General features: G+C 31.4%; 1 protein-coding gene across 2 annotated transcripts in view; it reads right to left on the bottom strand.

Moving 5' to 3' along the window:
• LOC143341141 (uncharacterized) overlaps positions 1-10,834 on the bottom strand; it is a 58,493-nt gene extending 47,659 nt beyond the window's left edge. For both annotated transcript variants that reach the window (XM_076763835.1, XM_076763833.1), the window contains exon 1: positions 10,688-10,834. The gene's annotated coding sequence lies outside the window, so the exon portion shown is untranslated. The remainder of the gene's footprint in view (positions 1-10,687) is intronic.
• Between the last annotated feature and the right edge of the window lie 5,581 nt (positions 10,835-16,415).

Below are 16,415 nucleotides of genomic sequence, written 5' to 3'. Positions count from 1 at the left end.
CGCAGCTGTTCGCAGATTGTCGTTCTACAGGCGGAACTTTAAACGTTAATAACTTTTTAACGAAACCTCAATCAACAAATTATTGTTCTTGATTTTCGTCTTATTTTGGACCCTAGAATCTCGCATTAAAATTTTTCCCAGGGGTGGCCGAACACCCTGTACATTAAAATCAACAAATTCTTACATTTACGAGGTATCCATAAAACAAATCTATTCTTTTTCGTGGCCATTCCTTGTACGAAGAAATTTAAACAAAATTAAATAGTATACGTTCGACGAATTATTTGAAATTAAATCGTACGTCAAGGGGTTAATTTAAGATATTTCTATGTTCCTACCACTATAAGATAAAATGTTAAATCTAGCTTTACGTCTACTGTACTTTTGCCGCTGCTCGAATTCTGAGCCTTTTAATAAATACAGCGACAACAAACTAATGTATATTTCCGCCTGTAAATACTCTTAAATGACCGTGAAACCCGTAGAGTGTGTTTATTCGAAATCGATCCATCGTCCTAACGTTATTATCGCCAACGAAGCACCTGTGATAACTTCTCGTTTGCTCCTTCTTATCTAGGGCCCGGATGACACGCGTTCACGGTTGCGCCAGGAGGAAAGTCAGATGAAGATCGCGAGATTAGATGAAACGGGAGAAAAGTCGCGAGGGAAGAAGGTCGTAGAAGACGGGATGGAAAAAGGGGGGAAAGAATGAGTGAACGGAGCTGAGAAGTCGCGGAATCGAGAAACGGAGAGGACACGCCAAGGGATAAAGGAGGGACAGAGAGGTTACAGAGAAAGAGGTGTATCAGCTAGCGGAGAGTTCGTTGCCCGATTGCCTGCCTTCACCGTGCCTCTTCTTTCCCGTCCGTTTTGTCCTTTTTTATTCACGAGCATCGAACACGCGTACACGACCGCAGGTAGATACATACAGGAGTGCCTGTTTCGTAGAGGGTGACGTCATCGATCGACAAATCTACCCAGGTGAGTTCAGGTTGCCTGGTAGAACCATCAGGTTAGCTTCTTCCTTCCCTTTGACGGGACGTATAAAATAACCTGTGTCAATAACGACGGGATGAAATTCGTTTCAACCAGCTGGGGATGCTTCTAATCGTGTTTGGAACACGCGTAACGAGGCAGCCACAACGATAGCCGTTTTTATCGTATGTACATTGGTACCGACAGGGCCTGAACATCTGTGGACACCTATGAATGATACTAATTATGCATATATCCGAAGCATGAATGAAAGCTTGTACGGGATTAGTCCCTTTGAAACGACTTCGCTACGGGACAAAATGAAGTTTTGTATAATCAGTAGGGAAGGGGGCTGGAATTTTAAACATTCGCGGTTTTATATCGAGCCTGCTTCGACAGAGAGGTTTATTATGACAACTGCTGCATAGTAGAGGCAGTGTTTCTCAAAATGTGACCTACGGAACCCCCAGAGATTTACGAATGCACTACTAGTAGGAGGTTTATGGATCTTACAAAAGTGAAAAGCAATTATAGAGGATCTGGTTGTCAACGTAATACTGTTGAAAACGAGACGTTTCTTTGTGCAGAAACAAGTCGGAAACATGCGATAAAATGTTTTCATACGAGACTTCGTTTTTGGGAACAAAAAACAATTTTTAAAATTCATTGAATTTGCACTAGAGTATGAATAGAATAATATATCGATTTTTTTCTTAATTCTATTTGTATTAGCGTTTGCAAACATTAACTGTAGTATTATCCGTTTTCCATTGGCTTTTATGGTAACAATGTTTTACAAACAAAAAATTGAAAATTCTTTCTATCTGTACACAATGAAATTATTCAAGAATTTGTAACATTTTGATTACATTAGCATTTGATCGGTTCGTAATGAGATATTTTTTAGTAAGGATTTGTCACTACTATTTAATAAAAGAAATTTTAATTATTATAAAATATTATTCATACTTTTGTGCATTGCTTTAATATACAAAGTATAACAAAATTAAATAAGCGAAAAAAGATATTAATCAAGTTAAATGAAAAATATTAAACCATAAATACATACACTTTTTAATAATAATATAATTCTATTCTATAGGTTTTATAAGTTTTTCTTTGTTGCGATGATTTGTAGGTAGGCGAAATTTGAAAAAGATTGATCTAGAGATCCCAGGTATATTTCCCTATTTTATTGTATTTATGTTTCACAATACTGTTTTAATTCCTACCTGCAGATAATAAATAATGTATTTTGTAAGGAAAATTTAACTTTAAATTAAACAGAATCATAAAGAAAACATGAAAGTAAGGTTAAAACGACGAAGTATATTTAAATATTTATAATTTTTTTATTAAAATTACACTAAGGAACACATTATCAATCGTTCTATAATCGAGCAAACAGGATTCTCTTATCATTATTTATAAATGATTTCCATATAATACTGCAATTGTGAGTATGTTTACAGATGAACCTTCTATGTTTTCTATACAGGGTGATCGGCCACCCCGGGGAAAAATTTTAATAGAGGATTCTAGAGGTCAAAATAAGACGAAAATCAAGAATACCAATTTGTTGATGGAGGCTTTGTTAAAAAGTTATTAACAATTAAATTCAAAAATTTCAAATCGTTCTGGAAAAATTATTTTCGGTTGCGGGGGTCAATTACAATCATTTTTGGTGAATACACATACTTCCGAAATCCTACCCACTTTCGAGAAAAAAATTCGAGTAAGTGTTGAAAGTTTTGGGTGAAAAAAAAGACTTTCGAATCGTCTTGGAAAAATTATTTTTAGTTGCAGGGATCAATTGCAAGCATTTTTGGTCAACAGACATACCCCCGAAATCCTACTCAGTTTCGAGAAAAAAATTCCTTACCGAAAATATAATTTCTGGCCAGAAATGTCTGCCCGAATTTTCATGGGAATCTTAAAAACATCATAACTTCTGAACGGATTGGACGATTTTAATGTTTAAAAAAGCAAACTACGCGTATTTCGATGGAGAATATGTACAAATCGCAAAAATATTCGAAAAGTTGGTCCTTGACCCCGCAAAATGAGAAAAACCCCATAAAAATGGTCCAATTTTCAAACAGCCATAACTCCTACAATTGTGAATATATTTCAATGAAACTTTTTTCCTAAGTAGAGCTCATGGGTACCTACAAAAAAGTATTAGACAACTTTTCTGTAGGACGTCAAACAAAATTACTAAAAATCAAAAACGACTTTTTAAGAAAAATCGACAGGGGGTAGGTGCCTAAATTTCTCGGCGAAAAAAAAATTTTTAATTAATTTTGAAAAAATTATTTTCGGTTGCCGGGGTCAATTACAATCATTTTTAGTGAATAGACATACCCCCGAAATCCTGCGCATTTTCGAGAAAAAAATTCAGTACGGGCGGAACTTTAAACGTTAATAACTTTGCAACAGAGCCTCCATCAATAAATTGGCATTCTTGATTTTCGACTTATTTTGGCCACTAGAATCCCCCATTAAAATTTTTCCCAGGGGTGGCCGAACACCCTGTATAATGCAATTCGAGTTTAATAACAAAAAAAAAACCGATTTATATTTATAGCGTATATAATAGCTACAGTATTTGCAAAGCTATATTAGGTTTGTTAGTCATAACAAATCAATTTATTCGTAGCTTCCGATCATTATATTCGAATCGTCTTCAAAATTACGCAACACATAAATATATGTAGCTTAAAAATGCATACAGTTGTCCCTCGTAGTACGCGGGACTTAAAAATAGAAAAACGGAAGATTAAAATACACAAATTATAAAATCGAGTATAATGATCAATTGTAATAAAAATATGAATGTTGTTAACTTGGTTGACGAATATACATCGACGTATTGGTTTTCCTCAAAAATTATTGAAGCGTCAAGTAAACTATCTATTAGATTCAGAGTTTCTGTAATAAATTTGTACATTTTATATAAGCGTGCATTCAACCAAGATATCAAACTAATAATTAATATTAAATTCCATACAAAAACCTATATTAAAATTAATCAATGATTCCTTCCAATATTAATTATCTTCGTTTGATGTGTAACAACTTGCAAGCGGAAGATTAATAGTCATATTATTCTGCATCCGAAATTAAAACAAAGAATGTTACTATGCTCTAATTGCAAACGTCAGGTGAAAGAAAAGAAACGTGTGAGAGAAAACCCGGACTGGGGTAAAATAATTCCCACAAGTCGGTGCTTAGAATTAATTTTAAACGATAAATTTATATCCGCAAAGAACTACTTGCTACTTTGTAGCACAGAACAGATTTTATCAATGAAAATTCACGATAACGATTATACACTGAGTTTAAGAAATATTAGGAGATTGAAATTGAAGTCTTCCGGATTTGATAAATAACATGTGCGTTCATGATACGCTCAATAATTTGTTATTCAAATAATTCTTCAACTAAAGAACAAGTAATCTCATTGTTTTTATTTTGAATATCTAAGTAAAAATTTTCATAATATTTTCGATTTTCTTCAATGAATTCTGAAACATATTAATTAATCACAAAGTTGACTAATATCAATATCTTATCATTTTCGGAACGAAAAGATAGGAAACTATTTTTTTTATGAATTAAATAAATATTAATCGTAAAACGGAAAAATTATTAATCCTATTCTGTTTGGACTTTCAAACATTGTTATTGTCGAACAACTTGGGACGCGTTCTTTATTCTTTTCAAATATTAATAGTACGAGAGTTTAAGACCCTTCAAATTACTTAATAGCACAGAATTTACCGGACTTACTTAAATTTAAAGAATTTGCAACTTTACCATCTTCCTGGCTCACTCGACAATAGAAAATTGACGTATACTAAAACCATTTACGCGACGCACACGATAATTAGTTTTCAAGGGGCATTTTGGGCCCAGATACCTGCACCCTTGACAGATTTTCAAGAACTTGTACGAATTGAACCGTTTATATATCCGCACTGAACATTTTCTGTTAATTCGTTATATATTTATATATTTGAATTGTTAATAAATTATTGCATTGGCGAGTAAGTGTTGTTTTCTTTTCTATCTGCTAAATAATCGGCTTCACGAACTTTGTGGAAGCCATCATATTCCTAAAAATTGATAGAAACATCAGTGAACAAATTATACTCTTTTAAAATATTGCTTGTCTGCTTATATTTATTTGATTTTTTACATTTTGGCTGATTTTGTGAACCATTAATTTATTCTTCCCTGTAATGAAAAGCAGCGTTAATTTTAAGATAAATTGAAATTGAGCCCAAGAAGATCAAAACAAAAATTTTGAAAAATATAGTCGAAGTAAAATCAGTGGATTTACTTGTTCACAACTTAAAGGATTCTTTTATTATTTTTTCGACAAATAAGTATTAAGTTTGAAATTTAATCATTTCAAGATCAGAATTATTTTAATAAAATCATGCAATAATTCTTCTAACTATAATATATTCAAAACAACGTAATAAAAAATTATCAATTACGTTTCAGTTTCTCATTGAAACTATAAAATAATGCAAATATCAACGAATTATAAAATGATGATTTAGTTTTAAAATTCTCATTGCTTGGTTTGTTGAATCTGAATACTAAATGTAAGCTTGCAGTTCTAAACGTTCTATCGGATATCATTTTTAAGTGTTGCAAAAGCGATCGTTTCTTAACGCCTTTGATGGAAATCTTCTCGACGAGGACAAATGCGAGAAGTGAAAAACTGCTGGTGACAATAAGAATCGAATATGGTAACGAGGAACCCGATCGTTGGTGAAAAAAACCAGTATCTACGATTGAATAAACTCGAGGATCGCTGATCATTAACGCCCATGCAAGGGGATTGCGTGTCATCCGAGTTAGCATCCCAACAATAAGATCAACAGTCGCACAATGCAATTATCGTTAACTCCGTATCCTTTTGCGCTTCCACCGTAAGAAACAATCTCTTAGTCCCGAGTTAAGACTATTCATTATACGGTCGTAAATACAAATTGCTGCTCATTGTTCACCGTATAAGCGACTGTACGGCTAACATTTGAATCGAATCAATCCAGACAATGATATTTCACGGTAAAAATGTTGAAAATTCTACGGAGAACGAAGCTGACCATCCAACTACAAATATCACTAGTTACTGGGCAAAGATTAGAATTAGAATTAAGATATCTAAAATTCAGAATTCTAGAACAATGTAGAAGAAGTTTGTCAAAATCGAATCCCCAATTCGGTTTTTGTGTACAACTTTCTTATTATCAAAGATAACATTAATTTTTCAAGATCCTGTCATTAGTTAACTAATCACCAGTTGTATCAGAATTCGTGTCAAAAATTACAATGAAATACATTTACTAATTCAGGAAAAAGGTCTAAAATAATGGTTTTGAAAAGGTGTTCCAAATTCAGAAGCCATTTTTCTAGTAATTTTTGATTGACTAATGTATATGATCATTTATAATGGAAATTGAAACAAGTTTCGGTAATGGAAACATTTCTGTTACATACAAGTAAAAATATGAAAATATTTTTAAAACTTGGTATGAAAAGTGTTAACTTCAATACATTGACTTAATGATTATCTCACATAGAAATAGTTTATGGAAAGAGATTATTTTAGAAACATATCATTTATTATCATCTAAATAGTTAAAAAATCACGTATGTAAATGTTTATCTCTGTGTTTCTACGTATACATTAGATTTCAGTATAATTTCAGCTTAATATTTATCTTAAGAAAAAACTACTTCTTTAATGATTACAAACTATGTATAAGCAGAGATTGGAAAAATTTTTATTTAGATAACACTTCCGAGTAATAAACAAAAGATAAACATTTTTGTATTATTTACTGATTAAAAATTAGAGTTTGAAGTACAGAATAAAATTCTTCGCAATAAACGAATAATGTAATATTTAACCTTTCGATTATATAAATCGCTGTATCGTGATTTTATTCGAACTTTACTCTGATTGTTAATTCTCAGATTATAATTTTGTATGTTTTAAACATCCTAAAGAACCACAATGATAATATTGATAAACATAAAAATAGAATGAAGATACTTTTGCTGTCCAAAAATTATACTATGTAGAACAGTGGAGTGAATTGATATCACCTATGTACAAAAACTTGTCTACATAGTTTAATAAAAAATTTCAAAAAAATTTGTATACTATTTAGGAGACATTTATTTCCTAAATGATTGTCGAAATGACTCATAACATCAGGTAATATAATAATCAGTTATCCAAATGCTCTACTGTCTAACCATTCTGTTATCCGTAAAAACATGACCTTGTATAGTATTCCTTTGCTTATTCAAACATTCTCCTATTATGGTCAAAATTAATTCTCATTCTACCAATTTAATATGAATCGTCTACGTGTTTGTACGTATTAACATAAAATAGGAAACGCGTAATGCTAACTGTAGAACTAAAACAAGAGATGATTCACAAATTGGAAGTTTGTATTATAGATATAAAAATATATCTACCTAATACGGAGAAATGAATAATAATATGTAGCTTCCGGAATGATTATTTATCAATGTTACACATGTTTCTATCAAAAACCTTGAAAATATTCATGGTATTAAGAAAATAGATCAAACCAAAATATAATTTGATGCAATTATATTAACAAATTTATGCAATAAACAGCCAAAACAATTCTAAATCTGCACACTTTCAAGAAAATTGTTATTTATGTACTATTTACTGCAACTTCTTATTTTCTAATTTCTATTCCTGATATTTATATTATTTTTCCTGGAATGTACATTAGACAAATGATGCTTCAAACAATGATGTGGTTCTGTTATTAGAATAATCCCTAATTCAAATTGCAGTGACTGTATTAATCCGAATAATCGAGGTTCTATCGCACTTCCATCATTATTGCACTGTACACAGAATGTTCCTTCCGAGCAAAAGGAAATATTTGTTTTGAAAAATCTCGACGATTATTTACGGGGATGCGAATATTTTCTAGCAAAACAGATTTCAGGTAAGGAAATTCTTACCTGAGTTCACGCAGGTAGCATCGCATTTTGGGGTGCAAAACAATCACAATGGATCAACGGTGCAACGTTGGAAAATATTTATAGGACCATGGGACCAATGTACACGATTTTCAATAGCACAGCAATTTTAACACTGTTTGAATTGCTTTTCTAAAATTCTTTTGTATATCTAATCCTTTATATATCTTGAAACAATAAAACACCTATGCTTTCAGCTTTTTTTCAATTTACATATCTAATCCGTAGATTAATGTGTATCGTATTTTATCTTTTCAACCTCCACATTTTCAAGTTTGCGTTCGAATGCTAATGGAACGCCCTCTTTAAATGAGTAAACTAAAACTAAAATAAATTATTAAAATAATCTTTAGAAAAACATTACTATAAATATAAATTTTAACAAATACTAACGATAAGAAAAGAAGAAAAGCTGTATTTTATGATTATTTATCAAAATTGAGAAAAACAACGTCTCAGGCAAATGTATAAATTACTAGGAAGCAGAACAAATTCGAAGAAAAGAAGGAAAATTACATTACGTACGTATAAGATGCGTAAGTATTAAATTATAAGAGTAGTAAAATGATCGATGATTAGTATAACGGTCAATAGAATTTGCACATCCTTTAAAATAAGAATTATATTACCGTAATCTTAAACTTTCAAAAAACAAAAACTAAGCGAGGAAACATGCAAAATCATTAAACTTTCAATAGCAAATACATCATAAAATAATTTCTAAACTAAATTTGAGTTGTTTGTAGAAAATAAACAAATATTTTGTAAACCAATAATACAATTTTATAATTTTTGTATTGATCGTTTATCCTCTTCAGAACTTCGATTAAAATTAAACTGACGTTTAACAAATCGAAATAAATATTAATCGAAGATAAAAACAATTGTACTCGTACAAAACATAAAAATGCAACGGAACTTTCAATTTTATTACCTTTGCTTTCAACTGATAATTATTTAAATGTACAAAAAATTTTCTAATTTCAATAGAATTCCAAAAATCGAAACGAATTTTTTTGTTAATTTGTATCATTTTATTATGAAAGTCAAAGCAAATGCAATTTGGAGAACTATTTCTGCATTAGTTAAAAAAAGAAATTTCTCCTATACCACAGAACATACACGCATTCGGACGAAAATTTCCAAGTGATTAATTACTAGTCAGCGGTATCATCAGTGGGATAATTTATAAGGGTAATTCCCAAGACGAGTGGTTAATAATTTAAATTTGTTTCCACTTCTTGTATCCTTGTATTCGTACCGAGAAGGAGAAATTCAGCTATGATTTATCGCCGGCTACTACGATTACGAATGACGCGAATATATTAAATGTACCTTTGAACAGAAGACGCACGCATTTACATAATTTATACCGACGTATCGGGCGTTATTTACCAAATCAACGACCTAAGCACCTACCAACCGACCGCGGAAGCGATTGTATGTGCTTTTACCGTCAGTGATAACGAAGTATAATTGTTCTCGAATTAGCATCGACTATCCGAGAAAACGGAGCAGATTCTGTACGCTTGCCCTTAAAAATCTCAAACAGGATATATCGTCGCTCGTGAATACAATTCGAGCAGTGAAATTACAATAAATATCAGAAAAGCATTTCATGAATTATTAGTAAACAAATTAATAATGAAATATTCCTTTCTTTTCACGTAGTCAGAAATATAGAATTGCTGTACGTTCTATAAACGTACGGACAAATTGTTATAGTTTATTTATTTATCTGCGAGTTAAATAGTTTCATAAAATGCACAGCTTCGTTTGAACCAGTCCAATGAACTCGAAATTTTATTCCAATGTATTCGAGAGTCAAGAGCAACCGTCACGCGACATTCAACATCGTGTAAACACTTGAAACCTATGAATTCTCGCTAGTTGATTGTCTCATCCGCTCGCGGGGTCTGAAATTTACAAATACACAACGGTTGCTATTTGAAGCTTTCCTTAGCAACAGCATTCGAAGCTTAGAACAGTTAATAAAAATGTATCCCGACGGAAGGGCAATATTTCAGTTCGTCACCCAGAGATACGACTTTCTTAACTTAGTATTCATGATTCAAACGAAACGAAACTAAGTTACAAATTCTGCTTTTAACAAAAGTCAAAATATTTAAACGTATAAATATTATTAAAAGCATGGAACACATGACAATATTTGTTTATACTGTCCAAACTCAGTTTCAAACCGAAGCAACAGTTCAAACTATCACTTAATCTCCGCACGGACGAATTATCTTTTATCAAATAAATGAAAATTAACGAAAATTTAATTATGAATATTTACTTGCAATTTTAGAGCTTACTTTCACATAAGAATATTTACAATAATTTTTACAGTGTTTATAAAAATTTAAAAAACGAATGACAGAAATGAATTCACGCATATCACGATCTATTAAACAATATTATAAAAGTTCACAAGCTTATAGATACTGTATCTAAAAACAATATTTCTTTCTTCAATTATCCATAAAGAAATAATTATACAATCCGTAAGGTTACAGATATCCTGTAATCATGAAACGAAAACTGAATAAATTTCTCGTAAACTACATTCGCTGTTGTTTCAATTAATAAAGTAGTCGAAACGTTAAAAATTAACCTAGATAAACGAAAACGATAATGATAAACGAACACTCACCTCTCGCTAAAAGATACTCCTCGAATCAATGCATGCTAAACGGATGGATGGCAATTTATTCGCAAAACTCACCACGCGAACTTCACAAAGAACGAAACCCTTTATAAATAAACTACACTGTTAACAAAAAATATTTCGACGCCGATTCACGCGTTTACTACGATGTGTCTGACAATTGACGAGCGATCGGAGCATACAAACACACACCGGCACGACTCCGTCGAAACTGGCGAGAGTCGAGACGGCGGCGAGGAACTCTGGTCGCTCCTGCCTACGCGCCGATGCACGTGGGTTCGAGGGGAGGGGGATATCGAGGGCCCAGTAGGTAGTAGGTATGTTAGTAAGTAGGTATTCGCGAATAGCATTTCACTCGATGGGAACCAGGGTGGTGTAAATCATTCGCGCCCTTCGCGAAGCATTTCCCATTTTTACCTCTTCGAACGAATCCTTCAGACTTCATCGATCCTTGCTATTTTATTTTTATCTGCATATTCTGCCTTTCCTTTTCTGCTGTACCCACATTACTTTAGTTCGCGTATCGCTAGTCGCCTTTAAATTTTAAACCCTTTACCGCTCTTACGTAAATGGAGCTTTTGAAAGTTTCTTATTTGTTGATTTTTTTGACGTTCAAGCCAAGTTTTGTACAACTTAAAGCAATATTTTGAACGTACATAAAACGTTGATTTTTTCAAATTGTTTATTCATGCAATTAGCCTCAAGCACAATCAAGAAAATTTTGTTTCGTATGTCAATGTGGATTCCAAACTTTGAGTTTTGACGTAACACCTGTTTGTTTCAAATTTGGATGAATTGTTAATATTATTATGTTTAAAATTTTAGAAATCCCTTGAATTGACAAATTTTCATTGTTTTTTATTAAATTACAAATTTTATCCTCGTCAATGTTATAATATCGAAATTATGAGACGACCTATTATTAAGAAACAGAGAAGAAATATGTATATGTTCATGTAAATAACTTCCTGGTATATATATTTATGATTTTATATTAGAATGATATGGCGATAAATATATTTACATGGTAATAACATTCTATTTTTATCAAACGTTTCGAAAAAATAATGGACCTCAGAAAGCAGTTACAGCGATGTGAACTATTAAATAAATTATTTGAATCCGTCAAACTTCATCGATCCTTGCTATTTTATTTTTATCTGCATATTCTACCTTTCCTTTTCTGCTATACCCACATTACTTTAATTCGCGTATCGCTAGTCGCCTTTAAATTTTAAACCCTTTACTGCTCCTACGTAAATGGAGCTCCTAAAAGTTTCTTATTTGTTGATTTTTTAATTCAACTATTATTAGGTAGTCTCATATGTTCAAGTTTTGTACTACAACTTAAAGCAATGTTTTGAACATGGTATTTTATGAAAAACAGTAAACCTCTTCTCGTTCGACAACTCCCTCCCCTTTCTTTGGCAAAGCTATTGTATGATTTGTTATTAAAATGTCGTTCAATTCATTAAAACGTTGACATTTTCAAATTGTTTACTTTCTAATAAGCCTGGAAATTGTTTCATGTTATTTCTCATAAGGTTGGGTTTTATTAGTTGCTAACAAAAATATTTATGCAATCAGGCTCAAGCACAATCAAGAAAATTTCGTTTCGTAAGCCAGTATAGATACCAAACTATGAACATTGACACAATACATTCCTATTTGTATCAAATTTGTATGAACTGTTGGTGTTATTATGTTTAACATTTCAGAAATCTCTTGAATTGACATGAATTTACACATGTCTTGAATTTACATATTTAACTAACTACAGATATTGTTGTACATGTAGACATTTAGTAGTATGGAACTGCGAATTTCTTCTAACAAACAAAATTATCTATGGAATTATATTTTAAATGTTATATTTTATATGTTGGGAAACTCTCATTTTAATTTATAAACGAAAAATAGTATTTCAGGATTTTTAGGGTCACTGATCACGAATGCAGAGTTGTAAATACCAAACTCAAAATAGTGGTTTCAATATGGCGGACGGAATATTTAAAATCAACTGGATTAACTGATTATCAAGTTTTGTACCATAGTTAAATACATAACATAAGAGTTCATGGTGTTATCTGATTCAATAGTTTTGTATACAAATTTTCTATCTTATAATGAAAATTAAATTTCATGCTTGTTTTAAAATCACAAATCCGTTAGATGCTTGCAAAATTGCAGACTCGCAGATTTTCAATTTAAACGCTGCTTTTCAAATACGCCAACGCAGAAGGTCGATTTTGGATCGAAAGTTAGATTCCACGTTGAAGAAAAAAGTAATGTTGCTTACAATAGGCAAAGTGGATTATATTTCAAGCCATGCAACAAACTTGATTCAACCTGATTCTAAGGCAGCTTTCAACGAGCCTATTGCCCGCGCCTGACTTCTAAAAGAAGACGGAATAAACGTAAGAAGAAGCAGAAGGGAACAGGTTCTAGATTCATTCACATCTCGCCAAGGCCTTGAGCCCGACAAAAAGCATTCTATGCAGTTCCTACCATAGGCTTATCCTGTATTCTACCGGTATCCCCGGGCTACGAACTCCTGTCGTAAACGTCGAACGAGACAAACTAATAAATGTTGCAACGAAAAACTCACGGCTCGTTTCGCTACCATCTCGACGATCGTGCATGTTGCAATTCCTGAGAATTATGTAAATCTGGTGTTGAAACCGCGCTCTCAAAATGTCAATCGTAATCAAAAAACAAAATTGTTGATAGTAAACCAGCTGCGGTACTAAACATTAATTAAAACTAATGAACGAATGTTTTGCTATCATTGAAAACTGTAGCCATATTAACATAGAATACGTGATTTCTAGATTAATTTTTAATTATGGTAAAGACAATAATTATTCCATTTCAGGAAGAGCCATTTACATCGTTAATGCCAGAGGCTCTTTTCAACGTTTCACAATTTCTTTTAACGAATGAACATTCTGCTTATCGATCATTTTTTTATTATCTTAATTTAATTTTCTTAATAATTTAATACCTTTAGACAGGATTTGCAAACAGTAATTTGTAGATCGGGCAAAAGATTTTTAAAATATTGTGTTTTAAATGGTCTTGGCCTGAAATATCAAAGTAGTGGATGATAAGAAATGTTGTATATTTTACAACGTGCAAGTTTTATGTAATCTTTGATTGGCATGATATGTGCAGATCTCACAATATCGCTTAGTTTGTTTGACTAAATGATTTTCCAATTATGTGAAACAATGTACTTTAGTGCCTTATTCAAATATTTAAATTGCGTGTGTATTCTAGTATCGTTATTCGAATATCATTATCAGAATACCTGAGTATTAGAGTTTTATTAACAATGAATTTAACGAATTTTTTTATCTGTATTTCTGTATTTATCTGTATTTTGTCTGTATTTCTGAATAATAATTGAATTAAAAAATCAACAAATAAAAAATTGTTGGGAGCTCTATTTACGTGGAAACCTAAAATTGAAGCTGCATTAATTTCTGACAGATTCATCTCTGAATTGTTTTGAAATAATTATTAAGTATTCGAACGATATTAAAATAGTTAAAGTATTCGAATAATAATGAAATGATGAGATATTCGAGCAATATTCGATTTATGTTCGCTGAATATTTGAATCATTCAAGTGTTCAAATGTTTGGATAGAGAAAAATTAAAAAAATAGAGTCTTACAATAATATGTCTCGAGTCTTACAACAATAGCCAATGAGAATTATTCAAGTTTAAAATATTGTCAGAAATTTGTCATACTCTTTTAATCAGTTTACGTGTTTAATCGCTTTTAGTTTGAAAAATTGTAAGATTATTATTAACACTTTAGTACAAAATACATTCTAAAACGTCTCTTCTCAGAAACTTCTCTTATCTAATCAGCGGTCAATTCTTATCGTAAGTAGGAAATATACAAAATAATTATTATTCCTGACAAAACATACATCTCGATAGTTTCTAGAATGAGAAACATATGAATGATTTGATTAATTCAAAACAATGTTACGAGCAATTATTAAGTTTGAAATAGTCTTATCGATTGTAACCAATCATTGTTCTAACAAAAATACAATGCTCATTTTTCAAAATTGGTTAATACCTTTTGTAAAGTTAAAGAGTTACCAATTAATGATTACCTTACACTTAAGTTTGGAGTAAAACAACAACCTTGACATATAATTCTTTTTCACCTACATCTTCTTAGTGGATTTATATTGTTACATTAATTTTTTCCATTTGCTAAAATTAAAACTTTCGAATGTTGTTCAAATCATACGAAATCTATTAAGTTATCTACATTTTTTTCGCAATGCTAGTCAAATGATTAATTTTCGAATGAAGAATGTATGAACTAATAGACTCATTTTTATAACTATTTTTATAATTAGTAATATTCTGTAATGTAAAAATATATAATTATAAATCCTCCTCAAAATTAATAGATAAATATTGAAAGGTATGTTCTGTCTTAGCCAATCAAAACAATAGTAAATAATTTGTTTAGTTCAATGTTTCTACCGTGTCATTGCAATTTTCTTCAGAAATAAAAAATTTCTTAAATATAAAAATACAAAAAACTTAAAAATAAGATAAACAGTGTGTATAAAAAATATACCTACTTTAATAAATGAAAAGATAGGTTTAATAATAGAATAGGTTTAACCTAAACATTAGAAAGTAAGAAAGCAATAGTTTGTGTAGATTTATTATAAATAAATTTTATATTCCTGAAGATAACCACAGTCATACGGTCGAAACGTTGAGCTAAATAAACATATGCTATCGTTTCGATTAAATAAAAAAAGCACACTTCTCTCTATACTCATTAACATCATTAAGATGAGTGAAATTACATTCTGCCTACTGTTTCGATCGAAATTAGATTAAACCTATCCTGCCAGTTATGTAAATAACTTTTCATCCCACCGGTTCAGAGTTAATCAAATACTTTTAAACGATTTCTATATCGAGTGGGCAACTATTTTAGCGTGTAACTATATAGTAACGTATGTTTGAAATTTGGCACTCAACCGTGTTATGAATCAGAACAGCTAATATAACAAACAGTTAATTGGAATTCTTCGATCTCGTTTCGATACAGCAATACAACAAAACTCTCAACCCACGGAGCAACGAGAACAGACATCGATCATCAAGATTATCTCAAGCGGTCCAATAAAACATTAATCGAAACAAGTTTCTTCAGTGTTTTTCGAGGTAATACTAACCCAAACCTAACCCATACCACTCGATGCAAACAAACAAGCCACCGACAAAATCGTCTACAAAAGCTGCTATGATAAAATGGTTAACAGAAAATAGTGTTACATTTTCTTGTAACATGAGCTATAATATGGCTGTCGATACGTCATTAAATAAAGTTTCTCATGCTGAGTGAGAACCACTATCGTTCACAGATTGCCGTTCTACAGGCGGAACTGTAAATGTTAATAACTTTTTAACGAAGCCTCAATCAACAAATTGCTATTCTTGATTCTCGTCTTATTTTGGCCTCTAGAATTTTCCATTAAAATTTTTTTAGCATTTAGAATGCTGCCATATTCTAGAATAGGTCTTGTCAAAGCACAATATAGGATCTTGAGTGTATTAGTTTTACTAAAGTATCTGAAAACTCTATAAATAAGATATCCGAAAATTCATATCGCTGTATTAGGAGGAATAATGGCGGCTCTACTGTGTTATTGCAAAATTCGTG

This window comes from Colletes latitarsis, chromosome 4 (assembly GCF_051014445.1).
Source record: "Colletes latitarsis isolate SP2378_abdomen chromosome 4, iyColLati1, whole genome shotgun sequence".
NCBI classification, from domain to species: domain Eukaryota; kingdom Metazoa; phylum Arthropoda; class Insecta; order Hymenoptera; family Colletidae; genus Colletes; species Colletes latitarsis.
Note: the sequence above shows the minus strand (reverse complement) of the source record. Positions and strands in the feature narration are given on the sequence as shown.